The sequence below is a fragment of the Saccostrea cucullata genome, unplaced genomic scaffold (genome assembly GCF_032062105.1).
Source record: "Saccostrea cucullata isolate Sc308-1 unplaced genomic scaffold, CSIRO_AGI_Scuc_v1 ctg16923, whole genome shotgun sequence".
Taxonomy (NCBI): Eukaryota; Metazoa; Mollusca; class Bivalvia; order Ostreida; family Ostreidae; genus Saccostrea; species Saccostrea cuccullata.
In genome coordinates, this window is record NW_026926826.1 from 18,006 (window position 1) to 28,449 (window position 10,444).

At 32.7% G+C, this 10,444-nt stretch overlaps 1 long non-coding RNA gene across 1 annotated transcript; it reads left to right on the forward strand.

Annotated features, from left to right (window-relative positions):
- The first annotated feature begins 437 nt into the window (after positions 1-437).
- On the forward strand, positions 438-4,919 carry LOC134272735 (uncharacterized). Its single transcript, XR_009993270.1, has 3 exons — positions 438-1,174; positions 1,699-1,836; positions 4,785-4,919. It is a non-coding gene; the product is annotated as an uncharacterized LOC134272735 (long non-coding RNA).
- Positions 4,920-10,444: the final 5,525 nt, after the last annotated feature.

Sequence of the window (10,444 nt, forward strand, 5' to 3'; positions counted from 1 at the left end):
TATTAAGAAGAAGGTCTTTTCAAAAGAAATACTTCTGTGAAATAAGTTTTTAGTGGATTAACATTGGAGGTCAAATTCGAATGATTGTTTTAATGTTGGCAAAGTTATTTCAGTCAAACGTCTTCTTCAATAATTTGGCAAACATTGCTGACCCTATGAACACTTACACTTTGGGAACAAAATGACGTCAAATCACATAGTTATCCTAAAAGGTTTCATTGTGACTAAAAACCTCTCCCAAACCAAAAGAATCATTGTTTATTTTCTTTTTGTTTCTAATAAAAAATTGTGATGAAATTAAATACACTAAAACAAAGACTTATTTATCTAAATATTAAGAGTCTTTTCATAGGCAAGCAAACTATTAAGCGCATGTGTCACGTGAAATATATACAGGAAAACGGTACTAAGCATATTGTTGTTAGAAAAATGAAAAATTGACACACATGCACGTATCAATCACCACTGCGTTACACTGATGTTTAAACATTTTCTTTATGCAAAATTCATAAATTTCAGCTTTTATGATGCAGTGGACGTGATGTACAGCTGATTTGAATTTTATTCTAATGAAAGGTCCTATTGATAGTCATGTTCGTGTGCAGTTCATTTCTTATTTACGTTTTTGAGGAATAAACTGGGCATTTGTGATTGTGCGTAGTCCATTTCATATTTTCTTCCTCTAGGAGTCAAAATTGATATTCACAATTGTGTGCAGTCCATTTCATATTTACTTTTATGAGGAGTACATTGGATATTTACGATTGTGTGGAGTCCGTTACATATTAACTTTTGTGCTATTCAATTCTAACTTTTGCTTCAAGTTGTTTTGATATAGATAACTGTACATGATACATGTTCTGTTGTTATCGACTTATTTCTTTTGTTGACTTGAATTGAATGCTTACTTGTAGAAGTCAATTTCTGCGCACCATCAATTTTATATTTACTCTTGTACGGTGTCGATCTGCCAAACACTGTGTATTCATTCAAAATTAATTTTTGAAGATCTCTTATTTACTTGTCATAAGCAACCCTTTGGATTGGGAAAATAAATATCTTTTTTTGCCTTTCTGTGTAATTGATAACGTTCTGCGTGGAAAAAATCATGTGGACCATAAATTTACCATTCACAGAATAAATTCAATGACTCAAAAAGTACAGATTTCAGGAGGTAGGATACTTTCTCTCTCTCTCTCTCTCTCTCTCTCTCTCTCTCTCTCTCTCTCTCTCATAAGCTGCCAAGAGAAATGTATAAAAAAGTGTTTTCTTAAAGGTTTTTAATAAAAGGTAAATTGATTTGATTCGTGCTTTGACAAAGATCCAATGGTAGATTCAGTCGAAGGTGCACGTCATTTTTTTATCCGGTAAAATGAACATTCAATCTTTCATTTTTTTCCTGTGACATTCTAATGTTTGATGAAAATTATAAAGGAAGAATCCTCCGCTAAGAAAGAAAAATCCTTCACTGCAGCATAAAAAAATTTACATTTACCGGGCGTTTAAAAAAAAACATCATGGCACAAAGGCAGAAAGCAAGCTACATATACATGATTCATTATTGCATTTCTCTAAAATTTCCTTTTCTTATTCCCTGCTTTTTATCAAGTGTGACATCCCAGTATAATTTATCACCCTGTATGTTTCATAGCATTTGGTTTGTGTCTTGATTAAAACCTCTTTAGGGACTACTTTTAGTTCAATAGACATCTTCCAGGATGCATCCAACCCAAGAGCAGCGGGAGGAATCTATTTTGAGGCCACACCTTTTTCTCCATCCCTTACATCTACATTGTGCAAGTATGATTCCATGATTCGGAGCGTTCCTTAGAAGAAGTAAGAATGAATGTAATTATGTCCAGTCTTATTAAGCATCCTTCAGAAACAATATTTGTTATGGAACTTATTTCTGACGGAATAGCATTGAAAATAATTTCATTCTGGTTAAAAAGGCATTTTTATTGAATGAAAAACTTGAACATTTTATATATTATATTAAAACATAAAGTATAAAAAATGAATTTGTTACTTCCGAAATTTAACTTATATAAGCTGGGATGAACAGTTTTAATACATTTCAGAATGCACTTTGCAGGTCATGAAGAGTAAACGCTTTTGATTCAGTTTATACAGTTCTCATGATAAATTAAATCTAAGCTTTTAAGATAATAAAAAGGATGCACCGCAAAAATCTTAATTCCATGTGATTTGTAATCTACCGTATTACTTTGGAGAAAATCACTTAAATTCTACACCAAAGTAATAATTTGAAGAAGGTATATATTAGCTTACCACTTGACTTACACTGACAGACACATTGTTGATGTATTATCAATAAATAATTACACAAAATATTCATACTAAAATATACACTACAAATATTCATATGTACAATCATGTTATCTGCGTTCGCTGGAAATAAGATTCACCACTCAGTCTCTCATGTATTTGGATGATTATTTTTTACTTGCGACGATAATATAATAAAAACACCCAAACACAAACACAACAAAACTGAAACAAAACAATACAAGAGGCCCTTGGGCCTTATATGACACCTGAGCATCGTGCAACAACTTTCAAATAATTGAATTTGGTTAACGTTTTAAGCTAGATGATATGGCATTCACAACTTTGAAAGAGGCACCATTGCTCATCATACATGTAACTATACACGTAGCAATTGCTTAGTTTTGTTACAAAGATTTAATGTATTTTCACATTAAAATAAATCAATAGAGCCCCGCCCTAACACTGGTAGAGGCACTCTTACTTATCATAACTACGTACTTAGTTTATTTAATACCCAGGAGCAGAGAAGAAGATTCTCAAAGAATTAATGCATTTTCATTATATAATCAATAGAGCCCCGCCCTAACACCAGAAACACTGACCCAGAGGCCATAAAATTCACACAACTTTGGTAGAGGCTCTTTGCTTATCATATCTACGTACTTAGTTAGTTTACCTAATACCCAGAAGGTAGAGAAGAGGATTTTTAAAGAATTAATGCATTTTCACTATAAAATCAAAAGAGCCCCGCTCTAACACCAGAAACCATGACCTTGGGGCAAAAAAAATTACAATTTTTGTAGAGGCACTCTTGCTTATTATAACTATGTACTTAGTTGGTTAATTTAATACCCAGAATCAGATAAGAAGTTTTTTGAGAATTAATGCATTTTCACTATATAATCAATAGAGCCAGGACGAAATACCAGAATCCCTGACCCTAGGGTCATAAAATTTACAATTTTTGTAGAATCTCTCTTGCTCATCATAACTATGTACTTAGTTGGTTCATTTGATAACCAGGAGCAGAGAAGAAGATTTTCATAGAATTAACGCATTTTCACTGTATAATCTATATAGCTCCGCTCTTAGCACTAAAACCTATGACCCTGCGGCCATGAATTTCACAATTTTGGTAGAGGACTCAATGCTCATATATAATCATGCCAACAGTTTGACTACGTGATACACAGGAGAAAATATGTTTTAAAGATTGCACTAATTTTAGTGGTTTTGGCCCCACCCCTCAGGCCCCAGGGGTGCAGGGACCATTAAATTCAAATATTTTGTTCTCCTTCACCCACAGATGCATTATGCCAAAATTGGCTGAAATTGGTTGAGGGGTTGTAGAGAAGAAGCTGAAAATGTTCAAATGTTTACACACGACGCATGACGCACGACACACGACGACAGACGAAAAAAGATAGCAATAAAGGGCACCTGAGTTTACTCAGGTGACCTAATTAAAATGAGGGAAGCATATTCACTTCATAAAAGAAGATCTTTGTAATTTTTCACCTCCCTTCTCGCCACTAAAATATGTGTTTGGAAATTGAAACTTATGATGGATACAGACAACCCTCTTGATCTTTTGTGCAAACCTGGAAAATAATGATTCCTTTGAGATAGTCAAGTAAAATTAAGAAAATGGTAAACGGATAATTCTTTCATATGTGATGGAAATATTGACATAAATGAGAAAAGCTCAATTATCGTAGTAACAAATAATCACAAGGAAAAACACTTTTTAGTCCAAACGCTTAATTAAGTTGTGTGTATTATTAATTACATGCTGTGGAAATGCCAAGAATAAATTAAAAAAATAAAATTAAAAAAAAATAAATTAAAAATAAAAGACGATTTCACATTTTTGAACTGTGGAATAACCATTGAACCAAGTCTTCAAATATTTACCAATAATATGTTAATAGATAAGATACAAGGAAACGTGTTAATTTTTTTTAAATATCAATAAATACATGTAGATGAATGAATGAACTTTAAGAATAACTAGAGGTACTGTGAGCAATGAACTCACTAAATGATACCCTCAGCCTCCCATATGAATAAAAATGGCAGTGTTCATCTTTTGCTCTAGAAAAACAAAAATATATGTAAGATAAAAAAGTAAAATAGCAGGTGCACAATGGTAATATGTAATTAAGAATCTGTGAAAGGTTAATTAAATTTCCTTCAGTGGTATGAGAGGAGTTGCAGACAAGAGATGGGTACCCCAAAGCGTAACAACGGACGGACGGGGGAAATACCGATTACTATTAAGTTTTTGATTATATGTTAAAATATGATCAAAATAATATAATAAATTGCATAACATAATCTTTAAATCTCCAAAAAATATCAACATATGAAACTTGTAATTTTTCCAGAAATTGCTTTCCATCTTTTGTATTTTTTTTTTTGAAATAATTGTTTTTGATTTCATTAAAATATATATTACAACCCCCCTATTATTTTTCTCTTCATTTCTTTAGAAAACCATTGGCGTTTATTCGTTCTAGGCATGTTACCTACACAGAATTCTTGATCAGTGCCTGTTCCATCAATGAAACTTACTATGATGTACGTACCAATCATGCAAAAAATTATCTTTTTTTCTTAATTTAAATGTGAATATTAAAAATAAATTGACTTTCTTTGATTGTGTTTAGGTGAATTAACGTCACAGCTATTGCAAAAAATATTGTTTGGTTGTATTTTTTTTAGCAAAAGGTCAAAATTCATTCCCGTTCTAACAATAAAGGAAATAGATTGTTTAAATAATGTTAAGTTAAAAAAAAAAAAACATCACTTATCGAGAAATGTTTTATTTTCTGATTCGTATGACTGTTCACACATTATTTTAGCTGCAATAATGTAGCCCTCTCCGATTTTTTTTTTGGGGGGGGGGAGGCACAAAACTCCAAGTCTATAATGGCGAAGATACGGCAATGGATCACTTCCGCACGGATTTTGGCTCAAATTATCAGTAAACGGCTATTTTATTATTATCTTTTACGTGGAATCCAAATAGTAATTATGCAAAACATAAATCGATCCAAAAAAAATTCACAAAGACCCATATATCAATTATTTTTCGTGAGTATCAACGCTTTAAATTGAATTTATCCGCCATGTTTACTGACCTTGATGGATTGTATTTTGGGACAGCCAATAAGAATTTAGGTTCTTTAAAAGCGGATCTACTAGAAATTCCCTTATTTTAAGCATAAGTATCGCTGTTTGCGCAAAAATAACACTTGAAATGGTTTTATTTATCGATGTTTTTTTTAAATACTATAGCACAATCGTTTATAAACATCGACATTTGCTTTATTTGGTTGTTCCAAATTTCAAGCGAAAGTCTCATTACGTCACGCGTGAACTGTCATGGCTGCTGAATATTGCAGCTGGGAAAGACACAGATTTATTTTACATGGTTTTCGAGTTTAACAGGCTATGTTGTTTTACAGTGAATAAAAATTCCCCTCTTATAAAAATAAGTTTAATGTAAAAATAATTTATTTTGCCTCCAATCACCCGTATCAAAAAAATATATTTGCACCATTACGGAGATGCGATGGAATTGTTGCCCTCTCCAGAAAATATCAGATAAAAAAAAATCGGAGAGGGCTACATTATTGCAGCTAACATTATTTATACAGTGATAAAACAACACTTAAAGTAATAATTTAAAACAAGATTTGTCAAAAACATCGTACTTATTATTTTTAGTCAAACACTTATTAACAATTTGAAACTCATGTAAAAAAAATATTTTTCCTTGGATTATGCTTTTAATTAGGGTGAATAAAACAGATAAACAATCTATGTATTTTTTTATCTAGAGAACGTCTGAGTAGTTTTTCTGACGGGCTAATGAAGACTATCCAATGAAAAAAACATATCTTCTTCCTTGTCAAAAACAATTGATATTAGAGAACTAGGGTTTTAACGGAAATATCCACTTCTCTGTATCCGGATGTGACTCCCTCAAACATAACTGATGATTATTTCGCATCTTTCCCTCACTTAAAAACCTTTTAACATATTGTGTATTCAAAACATATTTATATTTAAATACTCCATTTTATTATACAGTTAAAGTACATGTATATTATTGAGGGAGTTAGCAAGATTCAGCGTCCTCAGGACCAGGACTATAACCTGACGCGCCTATAAATAGTCCTGGTCGAGGGGTACTGGTCTCTTGCTATTTCCCTCAAAGCTATTATCTGCCTTAACTATAGTGTTTTTGTTAAGGCAGCCACACCCGTTAAGTACATGTGCTCCTTGTTATGATCCAGAAAAGAATACATACGTATCTTTGTATTTATAAAAAGCAGAATGTGTGCCAAATCTTATGCGTAATAAGGAGTAAATACTTGTTAAGGCCTTTAAATCGACATTTAAATACACGAGTTATTGTCTATCAACATATATAATTTTCATTCTTATGTCGAAACGAGATATCCTGGTGAGCTTGGGATAAAAAATACAACAGAGTCTGACACATCTGTTTAATCCTTGGATATATTACTTGAAAAAGACGGTAATGGTAATCGAACAAGCAAACTCTACGATAAACCTTATTACTTTTACTTTTCTATCGTAACTTCCCTTACCTATGCAGCAATATACTTTCAACACATACATACGGAGCGAAAGTATTTCAGTTGATTCTATATGCAAGAGCTTGCTGTAAAGGTATAACAAATGTGCAAAACATGGTAAATTATTGCCAACAAGTTAATGAAACAAGAATATCAGCTGTCTCCTTTAAAGCCATCTTTTCGTTAGTTCTATGGTCGATACAATGATTTGTCAACAAATACAATTATCACATGCTGTCAAATGCTGACTGATAGTTTTCATGCTTATTGTTGGTCCATTATATACCGAATTGGCGATGTATTTTGCGTTATTTCCTGATCATGACAAGGAGCACACGTTGTGCTTCTATTTGTGGACTAATTTATGGACTTTGGTATTGAAAACTGTTCATTATCTCCATATCTTTCTTACACTTAATCACCTTTTAACGTGGTTACCAAGTCTGTTGTGTGTAAAAGACGACCTTTTAAAGCTGATTGAGAGGGTGATATTAATATAATCTTTATTCGTCCTATAAAAACGGAACTTTTTATATCTCTTGCGTATTTACTTTTTTAAAATTTAAAAATCACCTAGGCCTTTAACCCTCAGACTGAATAATTTCTCAAATAGCTGAATACAATGATTATATTTATTTTTTTATATAATATAATATAATCATCTAAAAAAAATCAATGTAAATTTTTGTCGTTCCATTATATAAAAAAAACAACACACTATTTTTACATGAAAAGGCGATCTGTATTAATTGTATGGAATATGGAAGTAACTGGTATATTGAATTGATTACATGTAATTGTATATCATATTTCCTCCTGAAAAGTAAAAATATTTTCCAATTCGTCGTCGTTCTCATCATTTGCGAGAAAATCATATTTCGTAGCAAATTTTCTTACACAAATGTCGTCCTTTTCTGACTGTATTTAGTAGACTTTGTAGATCAATATCTTATGTGATAAAAGTGAACATGCTCGCTGCGATGACTGAAATAAAAACCTCAATTTCGGTATTAAACAGAAATAAAATAATAAATTGTTCATTTTAAATCGAATCTTAAGGGAAATGTTTTCGTTTTTTTTGTTTAATCAATAACAAACTGATCATACATAACAATCGATCGAGCCAAGCATCCGATGACGTTGCTTCAATTCAAAAATAGCAATCACTTGACTAGAGTTTTAATAAACAAATCCTTAAAAGAATTATCTTGTTTTAGTACCTTGTTATAACATGTAAATGGGTGATTATACGATACATACTTTTTACGTCTCATGGCCCGTGAAACTAGGAGACCTCTCAATCAAGTAATGAATTAAGTTGAAAGACAGCAGAAGCATAATGCTCTTTTCGAAAGGAAATGAGTGCATCTTTCCAGTCATTCTTCCACTCATCAATCAAGTGAAATTCTGTAAGAATAAAAAAGATTTATTGATGTCATCCTCTTCCCATTAATTCTCTTTTATGTTTTTGAGACAGAACTCCCTCTTGGAGTAGACCCTTTTCGGTTAATACTCTTTTCTTACATCATAAATGTAAGTATAAAAAATAACACATGATTAATATTCAGATGTTAAGTAATTCAACTCTTGACTTGACTAAAGTGTAACCAGCCAGAAAGTTTATGAAAACATTATTATCATAGTAAACTACATGTAAGTTACCGAATGAGCCATTTTCTGCTAAATATCTGTAGTTGAGTGCATAGACTGTAAAATATTTTAAGCACTGCATTTATCTGACATCTGTTATTCTGCATTTCAAATATAATTGTATTTTTTCTTTTTTAAGTAGAAGTTGGGATAGGAGATTGGGTGATTATAAATTGTACTGATTATTTATATGTTCTGTTTATAATCATTAAGAATTTGATTTCAAACTACTGACAGTCCTTTTTTTCTGTTGCTCTCCGCACGACTATGACTATTGATGGTCATTAAATGACATAATGCAAGTGCCTGCGTATTTCTTTAAAAACAAAACGCACAGACAAGACAGGATATGATAAACGTGATGACTTAAACTTTTCTATCGCCAACTTCCCTTACTTATGCAGCAATATACCTTCATCACATGCATATGATTGATTGATTTCATTTAACGCCAAGTCGGCAATATTTCAGTCATATTTTGGCGGGCCACATGCATATGCATACTGAGTGTATATATCTCAGATGATTCGATATGCAAGGGCTTTCTCTACGAACAATTTCTAAAACGAGGTAAATTATTGACAAGCAACTTGATGAAACAAGAATATCAGCCTTCTCATTTAAAGTCATCATTTCGTTTTATGGTCGATACCATGGCCTTGTCAGCAAATACAGTTTAGCATTCATTGAGTCAAAAGCTGACGTACGTTTTTCATACTGATAATTAGTCCATAATTAACACTTGACGACGGATTTTCCCGTTATTTCCTGATCATGATAAAAAGTAGAACACGGTGGGTCTGACCAGTAAGCGGGGGAAGCTCACTCCCCCATGGCACCTGATCCCAACTCTGATGTTTTGGAGGTCCGCGTTTGCTATGTTCTTCTTTTGTTTTGTTTATGGAATTTGAGATTGAATACTACTTGTAATCTCCATATCCTTCTACCTATACTCAGCACTTAAGGCCATCGAACAGTGTGGGTTCTTTAAGGTGCCAACGCCTAACGTTACACAGAACCTATGTTTTTAAGGTCAAATCCAAAAGACCCGTGACTTTTACTACTGATGCCGAGCGTTTAGCTAAAGAACAGGAACTACCTATGTTTACGCGGCGCCACGAACAAGAATTGAACCAGTTACTCCCGATCAGGAAGCCAACGCTCTACACCAAGGTTACCGTGACCAGGAAAACATACATGTAGGGAAAAATCTCTAGAAATGTCTTTGTCAAGAGCGGCAAAGCTATGTTTAGTCATGAAAGCAGTCCCTAGTAATGTAGAGTCAAGTTACTTCCAATTCTTCTGGGAGCAGGGTGGGCCACGATGGGGTCTGAATGTTTAACATAAAAATACATAGAAAAACGCTTTACAAATGATATCATCTTCTGAAAAACAGGAAAGCCCTAATTATTCATAATTGTAAGTAAGTATCCCCTGGTAGTGAAGATTCATGTTTGTTCAAATTGTGACCTTTTTGGTTAAGGTGGGGACACAATGGGGTATTAACATTTAACAAAGCAATAAATAAAAAAAAAACACTAAAATCTTCTTCCCAAGAACAATTAAGCCAAAGTATTATGACAGCATCATCGGATAGTGTGGATTCAAGCTATTCAAATTATGAAGGATGGGATCATAGAGGTTGAAAAAAGTTCTAAAAGGATATCAAAACAGTCTTTGAAATTCCTCGTCTAGAGAACAGCAAAGCTGTTATTGTTCATATCAATATATGGGAGCATAATTAGGTTGGGTAGAATCAAGTTTGTTAAAAAGGACCCCGGGGTAGAGTAGGGTTACAATGGGTGATCAAGGTTTTATGTAGGAATACATAGAAGAGAAATCGCTAAAATTCTTTACAAAAACAATAAAGCCATGATTGATCGTCATTACAG